Below are 18,232 nucleotides of genomic sequence, written 5' to 3'. Positions count from 1 at the left end.
CCCTCTTTCCACCTCACCACTCCTCTTTTTCCAAATTTCAACCTCAACCATACCACTTTTACAATTTTTCAATCCAACCCATCACCCATCACACCTCACCCATCCATATCATCTCTCTCTCTCTCTCATTTTTCAAATCTCCCAAGCAACTCAAGCCTCACACGTCCAAGCTTCCTTCTCCCTCCCAAGTGTGGTCCACCTGCTCATCTCTCATCCACACCATTAATCTCCCATCATCCACCGTCCAAGGCAAAGGTAAGGAGCATTTGAAGCCAAGGGAGTAAGGAGGAGGCTTAAAGGTGGGTGATCTACCATTGTTTCCAATTTTAAGGGGCACTTGTTGTGGGACCCACTTTGATGTATATGTTGTATCAATGGAGGGTCCATAGTGGCGGGGTCCCTCCTCTCTATCACCGTATATCTCTTTTTCTCTCTTTCTTTCCTCTCCCTAGAATGAAGTGGGCCCCACCAAATCATGTTAAATCCACTCCATTCATCAATGGTGTGGCCCACCATATTTTAGGCGAAATCCATCGTCCATTTTGGGATGGTGGAAAGTTCCACATGTTATATGTTATATTATATTTATTTTTATATTAATATATATATATATATATATATGTATACTTGGTGGTGGGCCACGTACATGTGGGACCCACCATGGTGCAAGTGTTGTAGGAACACGGTCCAGCGTCCCTGGACGCTGGACGTGTAGCCGTGGTCTGGGGTGGCTAACAGTGTGTGCATGGACAATGGGTGTGTACTGACAAGCTAACAAAAAAAAAAAAAAAAAAAAAAAACTTATAACTTTTAGGGTGGGCTACTCCTGCAGGCCCCACCCTGATTCATGAGTCTGATCCATGCTGTCCATTCCACTCTTCAGCCCATTTTAGGCGTTGAACCAAGAAATGAAGCTGATCCCATTTTCTGGCGGGCCATACCATAGGAAGTAGCGGCGTTACCATTAAAATCCACCCTGACCCTTCTATTCGCCAAAAGCGGGCAGCATATTGGACTCTTTTGGTCGATCTTGGACCAAGGAATCTAATTGCTGGAGTGGATCTTGCTTATGTGGGCCCCATCTACTAAAAATCACTGAAAAACAAAAAAAAAAAAAAACAAAAGAGCAAAGACAGTAGCTGCTGCTGCTATCAGCGTATGCAGCAGGCGCTGCCTGCGGTTGACGAGCGGGCGGACGGGCTGGGGCTCACGGCCCCAGCTGTGGGCCCCACGTGATGTGTTTCAAAAATCAACACCGTGCGTTTGGTGGGCCATCCTCCTGGCTACGGTCCACTTAAAAATCAGCCGTAAACGGAACTCAGGCGGGCCATACCATCTAAAATCATGTGAAGACATGCCTAAAACATATAAAATCATTTGGTGGGGCCTACCTGAGTTTTGGATGTGATTGAAACTTGATTTGGACCCTTACATTTGTGGGACACACACAATGAATGGACTGGATTTGTGAACCACATCACGGTGGGCCCTAGTCCACGTGATCTCATCAACACTTTGAATGGCAAATAAACTTTACCGTGGGCCCAGGTCCACGTGACCTTGCAAACAGATTGGATGACTGATAAAAATCACGGTGGGCCCTGCCCTGGTCCACGTGACCTTATGAACAGTTAGATGGCAGTGGGCCCCAGTCTAGTGGGCCCTCCCCTAGTCCACATGATTTTATGAATAGATTGGATGGCAATAAACGCTATCGTGGCCCATGGTCCATGTGAACTGTTTGGATGGCAAACAAACATCACAGTAGGCCCCTACTCAAGGTCCATGTGACCTTATGAATGGATTGGATTGCAAATAAATATCACAGTGGGCCTTACCTTAGTCCACGTGGCTTTATGAACAGTTGGGTGGAAAATAAACATTATGTTGGGCCCTAAGTTGGGTGGAAAATAAACATTAAGTTGGGCCCTAGACTGGGTGGAGAATAAACATTATGGTGAGTCCTACTTAGAACCCACCTATGGATGTATTGTAATCCACACCCTCCATTAGTGTGGGCTCCACCATGATGCATGTGTTTCACCCAACTGTCCAATCATTTTGGAAATAATTTAAGGCCCATTGTTGAGGCCCATCTTGATGTATTAGTGGTCCTTATTAAGGCCTACCTTGGTTTGTATAAGGCCCATATTATGAGGCCCATTGAGGCCCACCTTGATATAGATATGGGGCTCATGCTATGTAGCCCATTTGATGTATTTGGGTCCTTGGGTCGAGGCCCAATAAGATATACAAAAGGCCCATTGCAATGTGTGATTCATGGAAGGCCATCCCTTGGGAGCAATGTTGATTTGATGTCCACATTAAATGGATAATTTTAGTTAAATGTCCGCATTATGACTCTCCCTAAGGCCCACTGATAGACCCATACCTGTGGTAAGTAGGCTGTCTAAGCCCATCTACGTTATACACAGAGCCCATCTCTTTATATATGTTTAGTATAGATCCATGATTCATGATCATTCGCATCATATGTATGCCTGATGTGAGGAGTGACTGATCATAGCATATGCCTTCGGGTGGACTGTTTATGGGCTCCCTGATAGGCGGAGTTGCCCCATATAAATGCATGGTACACGCAGGACTGTTGCATGACTGATAGTGTGATTCATGCACTTGCATTTGTGTGATTGTAGTTACTGTATGCCCTAGCAACATCAGGGCCATAACCTCCACAGACACATCGTGGATGGTTGGGTTGGATACTGAAAATATTTGGTTCTAGCATACGGGCGCCATAGATGTTCCTGGGTGAAAATCTCTAAACCCGATGGTACTAGAGGATGACTCCAACGTCGAGACCGAGTGGATATATGAGTGCACGAGGGCCAAATACCAGGAGGCCGCGTCTCCCACTGTGTCGTGGTCGATTGGAAAGGGGTGTGGCCTTACTCGCCAAAGGGTAGGGGCAATACTAAGCTGAATTTGACCAGCTCGCGAATGGGTCCGCTATCGACGTGCCGGATAGGTATTGGCAGACTATTGGCCAGGCGGATAGTGAGGTTTCTTACGCTCACTTGGACTGTGCGGCTAGGAGAGCGACAGTGCCATTTGGAGTGTATTGAACCCCGGTGATTATCCAGAATGAGAACTGTACTGATATATGATGAGAGTTGGCATGCTTAAGTTGCATCTCGCATCGAATGGCCATTTTATGGCCGATGACATTCATATCTTACACCGCATAGCCTTGGTACGGCTGATTGTATTCATGTACTCATCACCATGATTCTGCATTACTCTAACCTTGCGTTCTGAGCAAGCTTATATTGCACACACACTTACACCACCCTCTAAGCTTCCTATAAGCTTATGCATGATTGATGCGTGCAGGTGACGCCAGGACGCAGCCATAGCATAGTAGCAGCAGGAGTGTGCAGACGAGCTTTGGAGTTTCTATCTTGTATTTTTTCCCTTTCAGACGCATTGTACTCAAAAGTTTTTGATCATAGTGGATTCTGTGGTGGTGTTCTTGTGATTATTGTTCGTGGGTTATGCTTTTGGTTATGTTCACTATGAATCAGACTGATGATTATAAATCCTCTTTGTAGTATCTCAAGATCGGAACCTGGTGAATGGGTGCCGGGATCCGAGAATGGGGTTCTATGGAGGCTATCGGCGCCGGATTTGGCGAACGAAAATTCTGTGAGCCCGGTTTTCGAGTTCGGGGCGTGACATAGTCTACTGTACCTCGAATATACCAAAGTAACAATTATACTGCCTCTCGATGTTGTTTGTTGGGGTTAGCTAGGTATCTGCTCACAACGCCCACTGTATGTGAAATATTATGTCTCGTAGAGACCATGACATACATTAAACTGCCAAAGTGCTCGAATAAAGCACACGAGACATCCTTGCTTTTCTTCATTTGTAGTAAAATATTGTTTAAAAGAAAGCTTAAAGTGAGTAACATGGGGTGTGCTAAACGGTTTCACATTATCTGTACCAAATTTTATCAATATCTTCTCAAGGTATTTTACCTGTGATAACCATAGCCTATTCTTCTGTCTATCTCTATGAATATCTATGTCGAGAATCTTCTTGCAGCTCCCAAATCTTTCATTTCGAATGTCTCTGACAACCGAGTCTTCAATATATCGACTTCAAATATGTTATGGTTAGCAATAAGCATGTCATGTATGTACAATACCATTATGATGAATTATCCATCATTCAATGTCTTGTAATAAATACAACGATCATATTCACTTCTGGTAAATCGTTGGCCCATTATGAAAGTATCAAACATTTTGTACCACTGCTTAGGCGACTGTGTTTAGGCCATATAACGAGCTCCTTAATTTACAAACTTTATTATTTGCCCCTTTCACTCCAAACCCTTCTGGTTCCTTCATGTAAATCTACTCCGCCAACTCCCCATGTAGGAAAGTAATCTTTACATCCATCTATTCCAATTCCATGTTGTAATGTGCAACCAATGCCAATATAAATTTAATAGACACCTGCTTGACTATAAGTGTGAAAATCTCATTGAAGTTGAGACCCTCATTTTAAGCATACTTTATTGCGACCAATCTTGCCTTATATCTATCATACTTCTTCTTGTATATCCTCTCACAACCGATCTTTTTACACCCCACTGGAAGCTCCACCAGCTCCTATGTCTCATTCTTATGTAGGGAATCCATCTCATCATGTATGAACTGTAAATATAACCTGCGGTGAAAATCAGGCCGATCCACTCACTAAGTGAGCCACACCGGTAATGTCGAAATAGGAAACGGATAGGCTACTCCCCCTGCCACCAGCCAATGGCTGATGGTCGGTGCTCTGTGGACCCCACCATGATGTATGTGTTTCATCCATGCCGTTCATCTATTTTTCTAGATCATTTTATGGTGTGAGAGAAAAAATGAGGTATGTACCAATCTTAAGTGGACCACATTAAAAACTTTTTAGGGCCCATAAAAGTTTTGGATCAAGCTGATCTTTGTTTTTTCCCCTTCATCTGTGTTTGTATGACCTAATCAACAGATTAGATGTCAAATAAACAGTAAAGTGGGCCTTAGGAGGATTTGAATGGTGGATATCCAATCACTATTGTTTTCCTCTGGTGTGGTCCACTTGAGATTTAAATCCCTCTCAAGTTTTATATCAAGCCCTAAAATGATATGTAAAAATGGATGAACGGCATGGATGAAACACATACATCATGGTGAGGCCCACAGAGCACCGACCACCAACCACATGGCTAGTGGCAGGGGAAGTAGCCAATCCGTTTCCGTCCAAACTCCCCCTGTCTAGCGAAGATTCATGTTCACCACACACATTGGGAAACCCGGGATTGGACTCGGCCTGTCACTGGGTCAAGTTGACTAGGGACCCAACGGGTCACCCAAGTCCGAGTGAACTCACCCGAGTCCTGAGTTGGCTAATCGAGTTAGACCCGAGACAGATTGAAAGTGGGTGCATCTCGACCCAGTCACCCAACCGGTGAGTGGACTGAGCTGACTCTCCCTAGTCACGGGTCGATTGGCCTAGGGCTCGAAAAATGGAAGGGGCTTTGGCTTGTGAAGCTACCACCACCGTGGTGGCTAGTGGTTGGTGTTATGTGGACCCTACGATGATGTATGTGTTTTATCCACACCGTCCATCCATTTTAAAACATAATTCTAAGGCTTAATCCCAAAAATGAGGTAGATATAAATCTCAGGCAAATCATACCATGAGAAAACTAGTGATTGAATGTCCACTATTAAAAACTTCCTAGGGCCCACTGTAATGGTTATTTGACATCTAACCTATTGATTAGGTCATACAGACTTGGATGAAGGGAAATAATATATATCATCTTGATCTACAACTTTTGTGGCCCTGAGAAGTTTTTAATGGTAAGAGTTCAATCAACACTGTGCGGTCCACTTGAGATTTGGATCAACCTAATTTTTGAGCTCATACCATAAAATGATACATCATGGTGGGGTCCACAGAGCACCGACCACTCGCCATTGGCTAGTGGTAGGTCAGTAGCCGATTCGTTTCCGGTGTCATAGGAGGGGAAGTGAATTAGTTGGTGTCACACCAGCTATATTGCTGCTATAGGTACGTGTTGTGCCAAGATGAGCATTGACGCTCCTCGAGCTCCAAGTTGTACGGACGGTTCAAAGGAGATCAAAGTTACATGGCCCCACAGTGATGTATTTATTATACCTACACCATTTATCTATTTTTAGAGATCATTTTAAAGCATTTTCTAAAAAATAAATCATATCCAAAGATAGTTTGGACCACACCACAAATAGCAGCGGAGATAATGGTTTTCACTGTTAAAAAATTCGTAAGGCCCACCATAATGTCTATTTTCCATCCAATTTGTTCAAAAAAGGGTTTCAATGGTAGATGTTCAATCCCCCACTGCTTTTTGCAGTGTGGTCCACTTGGTAGTTAGATCTGTCTTATTTTTCTTCTCAAACTTTAGGATGAGCTCGTCAAATGGATGGACGGTTTGGATATAACACATACCTCATGATCAGACTCACAGAACTTGCTGATGTCAATACAGCAGCTATATAGCTAGTGTGTGTAAGGTTGTACATGAACCGACCTAGTTCGGTTAGCTCGCTCGACTCGACTCGAAAAAGCTCGATTCGACTTGGTTCAAAGTTGAGTTTGAGCCGAGTCGAGCTGATTTTTTTAGCTCGAAAATGAGTTCGAGCAAGCCCTAGCTCGACTCGACTCTGCTCGAATGCAGCTCGGATTGAACCAGGTTAGTGACTCGGTTTGGCTGGTGGATTGTCTTGATGTTGCTCACCAACTGTTTGATAAAATGATCCAGCCATTGATCATTTTACCTCATCAATAATCCACACAAAAAGCTCAAATAATCCAGCCATTGATGTTGCTCACCAACTGCTTGATAAAATGACTCAACGAAATGTGGCTATGACAAGGAAGGTTTGGCTGGTGGCAAGGAAGGTTTGGTCGGTGGCAAGCAAGGTATGTACATTAAACAAATACCTTTTTTCTCTTTTTTTTTTCTTTTTTTTTTTGGTTTTTATGTTACTTAGAAGGTGTTTGATAAAACACCTATAAAACCATTGCCTCTGTTTGTAAAATAGTGGGATTTTGAAGTTGCAGTTCAGGTATTTGTGGAAATGCCTCAATGGCGAACTCCGCTCGATCTTGGCTCAAACTCGGCCCGAGCTAGCCCGAGCTGCTGACCGTACCGAGCCGAGCTGGCCAGTCAGGCTCGAGGACCGAGCCAAGCCAAGTTCGAGCTGAGGTCGGCTAGTGTTCAAGCTGAGGCCAGCTCGACTCGGTTCGACTCGATGTACACCCCTAGGTGTGAGGTACACTAGCCAATCCGCTTCCCATAGGAAGTAGACATAAGTGTGACAAGTTGACACATATGAGACAATCCATCCGTTCAATCCACGTTGCAAACACGTGTCAGATTGGCAAGCGTGTAGGGTGTCCGAACGGTGCATCATATGCACGACCACCACCACCACATAATGCAGCATGATCCTATCATATGGCAATAACACATCAATGAATGAAGATGACTCGCTGCTTTGGATGTGTTGTATTGAGTAATTCAAACTTAAATTGCTTGCAAAAGGCCATAGGAACTTCTTGTGACAGGAAGCTAGATGTGGTGTTTGTGAGAAATCTGCTCCATCCATCCATTTTTCTAAATCATGCTAGGACATGGGCTGAAAAATGAAGCAGATTCAAAACTCAAGTGTGCCACACGACATGAAATAACGAGGATTGAACGTCTGCAGTTGAAATATTCGTGTAACCACATAAGTTTTGAATCAGGTTAATATTCATGTATTCTCAGTTCATCCCCAATAGGAAGTAGGAATGACCTTATGAACAGTATACATCATGGTGGACCTAGGGATGTTTTAATGATAGAATTTCCCTATTCACTTTTTCATGGCTTGCAACCCACTTGAGTTTTAGACCTACCTTATTTTTGACTCACATCCTAACATGAACCAGTAAAACAAATGGATGGGGTAGATTTCTCACAAACATCACAACTGGCCCCACCTAACTTTCCCTTACACAAAACCCTTATCAAAGGTTTCTTTGCAGACGATCTGTTGGGGGAAGCACATAAACAACCCTTAGTTAGAATCAAACAATAAGAGATCAAATAAACTATGCACATCGAGAACACAAGGCTTTACATGAAAAAATTATTGTGGGAAAAAATCACAACATAAAGCGGTAGCAAATCCACTATGATAATCAATGTTACAAGATATGGAAAAACTTATTGATCCGATAATAAACTCTGAAAAACATACAAAAAACCATAGCTTTGATCTCTAGTTGCTCACAAAATCCCTAAGCACATTTTAAATACCATAATTCCTTATTGCAAACCCTTAAATAGAGTAAAAATCCAATTTAATAACAAAACTCGCAATTCCGTAAAACTGCATAAGTTGGTTGATGGGGAGCTTTGATCATATTGAGTGCCATCAACGACCCATTGATGGGATCAAAGCTATCTTTAATCAAATCGATTTGGATTTAAAAATTGTCTAGCGAGCAAAGGCAAAAAAAATGAGATTTTCTTAATGGAATCAACCTAGTTGTATATAGACAAATTGAAGACATCTGACAACAATCTCCAACATGTCTTGAATTATTACAAACCACAGCTTTAAGCTTTATCTCTAATTGCCTCTATTGTGAGACCCGTATCCTAGCCCGTACCATTCCGTAGGCTTCCGCGGTCCTCCTGGTCGAATTCCGGCAACCAGCGACCTGTAATCGACATTTACGCGTGGCCCTGAGTCGTGTCCCGTATTCCAGAGTCGGCTCAACCCAAGACTTGTACCCTAGCGACCGCGACGTCGCCGCAGTTCCGACGCCGCATCTCGCGCGCCGAGACAGTACCTGGGCTAGGAGATGTGGACTAGCGTTCGGTTCGAGGAAAATACCGCATGTTACAAATACCGAGAGAATCTCTATAACAAGTCACATCAATCCATCAATCAAGTACAAGTAACCCAACCCATCTCCCTCTTACACAACCTTACCTAAAGTCAACTATCTCTTACAACCAAGTACACATCCATCACCCATCACCCATCTCTCACCCATCACACCCCATCACTCACCCATCCCTCTCTCTCTTACAACCTCTCTTTCTCATTCTCCCAAGCTTCATTAAAGCAATCCAACGTCCAAGCAAGAGACCTCCATGAGAGAAGCTTTGTGTGGCCCACTCCCTACCATCCAATCCAACCCTTCAAAGCCGATCTCGACCGTTGAATCGCGCCCCTTGGAGCTCTAGATCACATTGGTAGAAGAAGGAAGAGGAGATCAAAGGTGGGTGTTTTCTAGAGTTGATTTGTGTGGTTTTGATGAATTGAGGGCCAACATATGGTGGGACCCATCTTAATGTATGATTTGTATAAGGGGCCCATAGTGGCGGGGTCCCTCCGCTGCTCCGATCTCTCTTTATCTCTCTATCTCTCTCTTTCTCTCTATTTTTTCTCTCTTTTGGTGATGGTTTGCAGCCCACTTGATCTAGACCATTCATTTGTTGGGGCCCGACTCTCTACCTTAGATTAAGGAAAAATACAAACATCAACTTGATTGGCAGAGTGGCTCACTGGTGCAGACCCCACCATTTGTTCGTGTTGCGTATATACCATAGCACAACAAAAAAAAAATGATTTTAATAATATCTGGTGGGCCACACCACGTGGACACACCCTACTGGACATGAGGATCCAACCAACCATCCAACATCCAGATAGTCTTTAGATGCTGGAAGCCTTTTTTTAAAATATAATAATAATTTTATATATATCATGATATAATATATAATAATATTACATTATATTATATTATGGTGGCCCCACGTGGGAACCACCTGAGATATGTATTATATAATATATAATATATATATCTTAGTGGGGCCACACCACGTAGGAGCCCACCTTGCTGTAACTATGCCCAGCCGTCCATCTGGACGAGCTGTGGGACCCCCACTATGATGTAAGGGTGCCATCCACACCGTCCCGCACATTGAACGGGTGGACCCCACCCTAATGGATATGTTCCATCCAAACCGTCCACCCATTTAACGATCTCATTTTAAGGGCCGGACGGACCACATATGTGGACCCTACCCCGATGTATGTGATTCACCTAAAACCGCCCATCCATTTGGCAAGTCCGTCTCAAGGCTTGAGACTAAAAATAAGACAGATCCAGTTATCAGGTGGGCCACACCACAGCAATAGTGGGTTTGAACGTCTACCATTGAAACTCCTTTTGGGATCACAGAAGTTTTAAATCAATGTAATATTTGTTTTTCCTCCTTGTCAGGTCCTTGTGACCGTATGGACAGATTGGATGGAAAATGAACGTTATGGTGTGCCCTACCTTGACGTGTGTTGTATTCACACCTTCCATTCATTGGCTAGATTGGTGGGCCACATGTGTGGATCCCACAATGATGTATTTGTTTCATCACACCATCCAGATGTGCTGGATAGTGTTAGATAGTTTGGGCAGTGCTGGATACCATGTGACGGTGCTGCGGACCACCATGATGTATATTTTGATCTACGCCATCCATCTATTTTGGGGTTGGGCCCATCGTGATATATGTGTTATAACCACGCTGTCCAGTCCGTTGGACATGCGGCCCACTGTTATAGGTGTTGTTCATCCATGCTGATCATTTGGTGGGCCCATTTCGAAGGTGCAGGTCCACCTATTCCGAATTTGAGGCCCATTAGTGCGGCCCACTTATTGCATATGGGGCCCCTTTGCAATGTATCCAAGGGCCATTGGTGGGGCCTATTGTGATGTATTTTGGCTCGTGCGAGAGGCCCATTATGTTATATTCGTGGCCCAGTTGATAAGGCCCATTGTGATGTATTTGTGGCCCAGTTGATAAGGCCCATTGTGATGTATTTGTGGCTCGTATGGCTAGGCCGGATGTGGTGTATATGTGACCCTTGAGTGAGGCCCAATGCGATGATCATGCGGACCGATGTAATGTGTTATTTCACTATAATGTATGTAATGATGTTTATGTGGACCACTCCTTAGGAGCAATGTTGGTTAAATGGCCACATTGATGGACAATGATGGTTTAATGTCCACATTGTGACCTTCCTTTAGGGCCTGTTAGGCCCATTCTCATCATTCTTTAGTGGGTTAACCTAAACGAATGGGCCTCATTGATAATGCTTGATCCATCATCGGTCGTCCATCTATGGACCCTGCCTTGCGACGAGGCCGATTGTTAAGGCCGATTCCGATTGTCGAGGCCGAGTATCGAGGCCGATTCCGATTGTCAAGGCCAAGTATTGAGGTCGATCCGATTGTTGAGGCCGATTCCAATTATTGAGGTCAATTGTATGGGCTGATTTCGATTGTCGAGGCCGAGTATTAAGACTGATTCCGATTGTCGAGGCTGATTGTTAAGGCCGATTGTATAAGCCGATTCCGATTGTTGAGGCCGAGTATCGAGGCCGATTTTGATTGTTAAGGCCGATTCCGATTGTCAAGGTCTAGTATCGAGGCTGATTCTGATTGTCGAGGCCGAGTATCGAGGCTGATTTTGATTGTCGAGGCTGATTTCAATTGTCGAGGCTAAGTATCAAGGCCAATTCCGATTGTCGAGGCCGAGTATCGAGGCCAATTCCGATTGTCGAGGCCGGTTGTATAAGTCGATTCCGATTGCCGAGGTCAAGTATCGAGGCTGAATCCGATTGTCGAGGCTGAGTATCGAGGCCGATCCGATTGTCAAGGCCGATTGTATAGGCTGATTTCGATTGTCAAGGCCGAGTATCGAGGCCGATTGTATAGGCTGATTCTAATGGTCGAGGCCGAGTATCGAGGCCGATTCCGATTGTCGAGGCCGATTGTATAGGCCGATTCTAATTGTCAAGGCCAAGTATCGAGGCCGATTCCGATTGTCGAGGTTGATCGTATAGGCCGATTTCGATTATCGAGGACGAGTATCGAGGCCGATTTCGATTGTTGAGGCCGATTGTATAGGACAATTTCGATTGTTGAGGCCGATTGTATAGGACAATTCCGATTGTCGAGGTTAAATTTCAAGGCCGATTCCGATTGTCGAGGTCGATACTAATTATCGAGGCTGAATATTGAGGCCAATTATCGAAGCCTAATGTGACGTATATGCGGCTAGTATTTGAGGCCCATTGTGATGTGTATTCAGCCCGAGTTTAAGGCCCAATGTGATGTATATGAGGCCTATGTGATGAGGCGCATTATGGTGCATTTGAGGGCCAAGCGATGGAGCCCGTTGTGATGTATATTAGGCCCATCGTGATGTGTATTAAGCTCTTGAGTGAGGCCCATGGTGTTATATATTAGGCCCTTGTGTGAGGTCATGGGTCCACTATATGTTAGGCTCTATGAGGGTCATTCTTTGGGAGCAATGTTGGTTAAATGTCGACATTGTCAAGGCCAACCACTAATACCGATTATGAGTATGTGACAGCATAGCATCATGATATATGCCCATACGCATCATCTACATGTTTATTATAAGATGTGATTAACCATTGCATATGTCATTGTACAGATGGTTTATGAGACTCCCTGATAGGTGGAGTTATCCCACATGAGCGCATGAAATGCGTAGGATTGATGCATGATTGGACTACATGACTCATGCATCTTGCATTGTGTAATTGTGATTACTTTACGCCCTAGCGACATCAGGGTTGTGACCTCCACAGGCATGTCGTGGATGACCAGATGGGACATTGAAAATATTTAGTTCAAGCATTTGGGCACTTTGGATCTCCGTGGGTGAAAGTCCCTAAACCTCCGAGGCCAGGAGACGCTCCAACATCTAGACTGAGTGGATACATGAGAGCCCGAGTGTCGAATACTAGTAGGCCACGTCTTCCACTGTGTCATGGTCGGTTGGGAGGGGGTGTGGCCTTATCCACCCGAGTGAGGGGGCTGTAAGCTAGGCTGAGTTTGACCAGCTCCCAAATGGGTCCGCTATTTACGAGCCGGGTGGGCATTGGTATACTACTAGCAGGCGGGTAATGAGGTCTTTTCCACTCATTGGGCTATGCGGCCGGCCGGGGTAGTAGCCAGCTTGGAGTGTACTAGACCCTGGTGATGATCCCAGAGATGTACAGTACTGATATGTGGACTTATTGAGTAGGAGTTACATACTCATTCATTCATTCACTCTTCACTCGGGCTGGTGGTGTGCAACTATTTGTTACGTGTACCTTCACAACGGCCAGAATTTCGGTTGGGCCGCGCGACTAACCTGAGATCAGGAGTTTATCACATGAGTCTGACTATCCAAATTTAGGTATGAGACTAGTTTGGATAGAAGTCCCTTGTGATGGACCCCATAGCTTGCGATACTACGTACTATCATCCCAAATTCACTCCAGCTTGTTCATTTCATTTGCACCGCATATTGCATTGCATCCACAGCATTTAGCATTTTGGGTTGCCATGTTTCTGCATAGATATGGTCAGTCGCATTCATGTCTTGTATCGCATAGCCTTGGTACAGCTGATAGCACTCATGGACTTATCAGTATATTTCCACTTGCACTGATATCGTATGATTCATAATCTTGCCAGTATTTTCGATATTGTATGATTTATAGCATTGTACTGCATATTTGGCACTTACCTTATGCACATACTTTCACAACCCTCTAAGCTTTCTATAAACTTATGCATGATAGATGCGTGCAGGTGCCATTAGGTTGCAGCAGCGTTGAGCTTGGAGCGTGCAGCGGACTTCTAAAGCTTTGATTTTTGATATATGTATTTCCCTTTCAGCATTGTATTCAAATGTTTATATTAGTGGATATGTGATGTGTTGAGGGTCAAATATTGCATATCAGACCCAGTTGTTACCTGGATTTACTAACATAGTATTGTTTAAAGACCTGATTTAATCGTGTTTGTAATGCAGGGTGTGTTTAAGAGCCTGGACTGAAAAAAGGTGGTAAATGCATGGATTTAACACTCTGAGGACACCCAAGGCAGGGGACGGACTCCAGGAGACGAAGATCGATGGAATTATGCATCAAGGATCCGAGGAAAGCAGGCCATTTACATTAAAGAGGCCCGAAATTGGTGAAAAATGAAAGATCACATAGTTCTTGCCATCTGATTGGCTCAAAACTTCATACTTGGCCTGAGGGCCATGAATTAACCGTACACGTAAATTTTCATCCATTGGATCACTGTAGAAGGGGCCCAACGGACAGATCAGCCCCTTTAATCATTATGTGGGCCCCGCCTGATATCTGGATATACTCCAATTTTGGTCTCAACGCCTTAAACTACGTGTCAAAACAGATGGATGGAGCAGATTTCTTACAAACATCACCAGTGGACCCACGCATGCAGTGCACGTGCAAGGTGCACAAGTACACCGGACGAGTATAAACATTAAGGAAGTCGGTCAGCAGGCGCTGACCGACTCAAAACTCGGATTTTTTTATTTTTACGCAGCAACGGACGCTGGCCGACCGTTTTTGACTAGTGGGCCCCACCCATCATCCCTATGGAAGATCTGAACCGTCCAATGCATTCGGAATGGGGGTTTAACCCACGCCTAGGTCTCCTTTTAGGCATCATGAAAACTTCCTCACTTTCTTAGTTATTAAACACAGGATGGACGGTGACTTAAAAGATAACGTGGGCCACATAGGATTTGGTCCAAAAATAGTGCTTCCCACCTGGTTTTTCGAGTAGAACGCAGTGGACAGATCGGATTTTCCAAAAAGTCAGTGAAATGGGGCCCACCATCGTCACAGCGTCAATGACGCTACCCTGTTTTCGCAGCCGGACGCCGTCCGACTTTCACGGCGAGTTGTACGCCCTTAGGGGCGGTCGGACGGCTGATCTGAACCGTTCATCATGTAGGTGGGCCAAGAATCTCCCAGGGGACGCTGTCCTTTTGGAAAGAAGAAAAAAAATAAGAAGAAAGGAGATGCGGAATTCCGGACTGCGTGAGAACTTTCGCAGCAAAGGGACGCATTCCAGGCTCCGGAAGGACTGTTTCCGCAGTCTACTCCCGGTGGGACTCCACAGCATCGGAAGAAGGGGGGCTGGCCATCTTTAAAAGGAAGGAAAAGAAGAAGGAAGAGGCATCCACGGTGAGAGAGAGAGAGAGAGAACGGCTGGGGGAAACAGGCAGTTTTTCTGCTGCTGCTGTGCGTGGTTGGGAAAAGGGCTGGAAGAGTGAAGACAGGAGGGGCTGCACGTCAAGGAAGGCAACGTGGGAGGCAGAGACGTTGGCTGCTGGGATTGAGAGAGACGGGACGGCTGGAACGGGAGGAAAAGCTGGGTTTTCTCTTTCTTCCCTTCTTATTCTTTTCTTTTCCTTTATTTTATTTTATTTTATTTAACCAACCCATCCATGTGTAGCTAATCCTCTTAGCTAGGGCTAAGAGGTGAAGCTTGTAGCGTGATGGGAAGATTTTGTTGCCTTTAATTCTATTTTAAACTGAATAGATTTGGTATTGGGTTGATTTGATGGGAATATTTTTTTTTTCTTTAATGGCATGTTGTGACTGAAATTACAATGGGCTTGCAATGGCTTTGAATATTCCTCTCCCCTTTTAATGTTTATGACGTCAGGAAGCCCTGTTGTTCACCATCGTCTCATGGGCATGGTAGGATGACAGTACCTTCCTGATCTTCATACATTGTTAATTGGTTGGTAATTAGTTTAATTCTATTGTTTACTCTGTCTCCTGGGCATGGTTTGGTGATGGAATCCATTCTAATTCATACACCTTTCATCTCTTGAAACCTATATCAATGGCAGTTCAGTAAATTTCCATAATTTGTGATACTGGCATAAGATCTCCCTAATCTCTACAAGTGGATCCTCTGAATCCCTAGTTTCCTTTCTCTGAATTCCTTAAAGTTTTAGATAATTATTCCATAATTATTTTTTAAATTCTACTTTGTTTAGATCGCATCTTAGTCTATTTCTAGTTCTACTTGGTTTCAGATAACGTACAGGTATCAGTCCCTGTGGATTCGACCTCGGTCTTACCGAGTTTATTACTACATCACAACCCTGCACTTGGGGTGTGAACAAGTTTTTGGCGCCGTTGCCGGGGACTGATAGTTACAATTTTCTGAAATTAATTAGTTTTAGAATTAGGATAAGATTAGGATTTTATTAACTTTAGTTTTAGATTTTTATTTCTATTTGATTTTTAGAACTAACTTGTTTCCTGTTTTGTAGGATCCTGACATAAAATCTCTAAATTGGTAATTCTTTCTTAAATTCTCTACTTTTTCTTTTTATAGAATTAGGGTTTAGATTTTAGAAACTTTCTAATTCTAGTATCCTCTGTTCTGTAGGAAATAGGTTATTTTTAGAATTTAGGTTATTTAGAAATTGACTTTCTATTTTGGTTCTATTAACTTTCTAATTCTAACACTTTTTGAATCTAATTCTGTTTCTTAATTTATTTTTAGGATTTTTGTTTAGAAACTAACCTTCCTATTTTGTAGGCCTTTAAGATAGAAATCTCTATTTTGGTACACTCCTTCCCTACTCTCTATTTTTCAATTTTCTTGTAGTAATTTACTTTTTAGTTTAGGCTTTCCTAGTTTACTTTAGAAATTTCCGTTTTTCTTTAAAGAATACTTTCTTTTAGAAATTACTTTACTGTTATTTTTCTTTTAAAGTATCATTTCTCTCCTTTATAGAATCTAACTTATTTTTGTTTTATTTTGCAGGTCCTTAACTTAGGAGCCTCAATTTGGTAATTCCTTTCCAATTCTCCCTCTCTTTCGTTTTAGATTTTCTTTTTTCCTTCCTTAGGATTAGGCTGTGAATTGAGGGCTGCGAGTGTTTCATGCCCAAGTGGGCCCGTGACGACACTCGACGTCTCTTGACTGAAGGAGGAGTGGTTGAGGGGTTGACTATCCATCGCAGGATTAGACACCCCTCGAAATCCCCTGAGTTAACTGAGGTTATGGCTGAAGACCAACCTCCTCTACTTCCACCCAGGGTGGAGGATAACCATGATGAAAATGAGGTGCAACAAGCACCCCCGCCTCGTACTTTACGAGATTTTCTACAACCGGCGGGAGTGAGTACGCCCTCATGCATGATTTTTCCTGAAAACACAGGACAAATGGACATCAAGCCAGGAGTTATCCAACTCCTTCCCAAATTCCATGGACTTGAATCAGAGAGTCCATATTTACATTTGAAAGAGTTCGATGAGATTATAGCTACATTATGTTTTCCTAATGTATCTGAGGATACAATTAGGCTGAAACTCTTTCCTTTTTCCTTAAAAGAGAAAGCTAAGACGTGGTTACATTCACTGCGTCCTAGATCCATTGGCACGTGGAACGACATGCAGAGGGAATTCATAAAAAAATTTTTCCCACATCATAAAACGATTACCCTCAGAAAAGCGATCATGAACTTTGCCCAAAAGGAAGATGAAACATTCTTCCAATGTTGGGAAAGATTCAAAGATTAGGTCAGTTCATGCCCACAACACGGATTTGAAACGTGGCGCATTACAAATTTTTTCTATGATGGACTGACATCTTCCATGCGCCAAATGGTCGAGACAATGTGTAATGGAGAGTTCATTAATAAAGATATCGACGAGGTATGGGACTACCTCGACAGTTTGGCTGAAAAAACACAATCTTGGGACTATTACCCAAAGTCGAACACCACGTCTAGGCCGACTCAATTAAAGGAGAAAGGTGGATTATACCTCTTGAAAGAAGAGGATGATCTCAAGTGTAAAGTGACTACGCTCATAAGGAAAGTTGAGGCCATGGAAGGAAAGAAGGATAAGGTCAAGGAAATTGGCATCCGTGATTGCAACATTCACACAATTGAAAACCCGCCTTTGGAGGAGTGTTGAATGAACAAGCCAATGCCGTAAATAACTATCAAAGACCTTTTTTGGACCTAACTCCAACACATACAATCCTGGAAAAATCATCCAAACTTTAGTTGGAGGAATGGACAAACGGGACTCCTCCAGGTTTCTTCAATCAAAATCCAAATCAAGTGAAACCTCAAGAGGAACCTTCAAAATCCCATACAAGAGCCGGCTCGGGCAATGCGGGGAATCACAGATTTATGCCAAAGATAGATTCTCGTATGACGGTTATAGAAAAGGGGATGCTTCCCGCACAACCTCTCCCCAATCCTAAACCGCAATATGAGATTAAATGATTCCAG

General features: G+C 43.6%; 1 non-coding gene across 1 annotated transcript; it reads right to left on the bottom strand.

The window, feature by feature from the left end:
* Nucleotides 1-17,429: 17,429 nt before the first annotated feature.
* On the bottom strand, nucleotides 17,430-17,536 carry LOC131217717 (small nucleolar RNA R71). The gene has a single exon (XR_009157308.1). It is a non-coding gene; the product is annotated as a small nucleolar RNA R71 (small nucleolar RNA).
* Between the last annotated feature and the right edge of the window lie 696 nt (nucleotides 17,537-18,232).

Source organism: Magnolia sinica, chromosome 10, assembly GCF_029962835.1.
Source record: "Magnolia sinica isolate HGM2019 chromosome 10, MsV1, whole genome shotgun sequence".
NCBI classification, from domain to species: domain Eukaryota; kingdom Viridiplantae; phylum Streptophyta; class Magnoliopsida; order Magnoliales; family Magnoliaceae; genus Magnolia; species Magnolia sinica.
The sequence above is the reverse complement of the archived record's forward strand: the minus strand, read 5'-3'. Positions and strand labels throughout refer to the sequence as shown.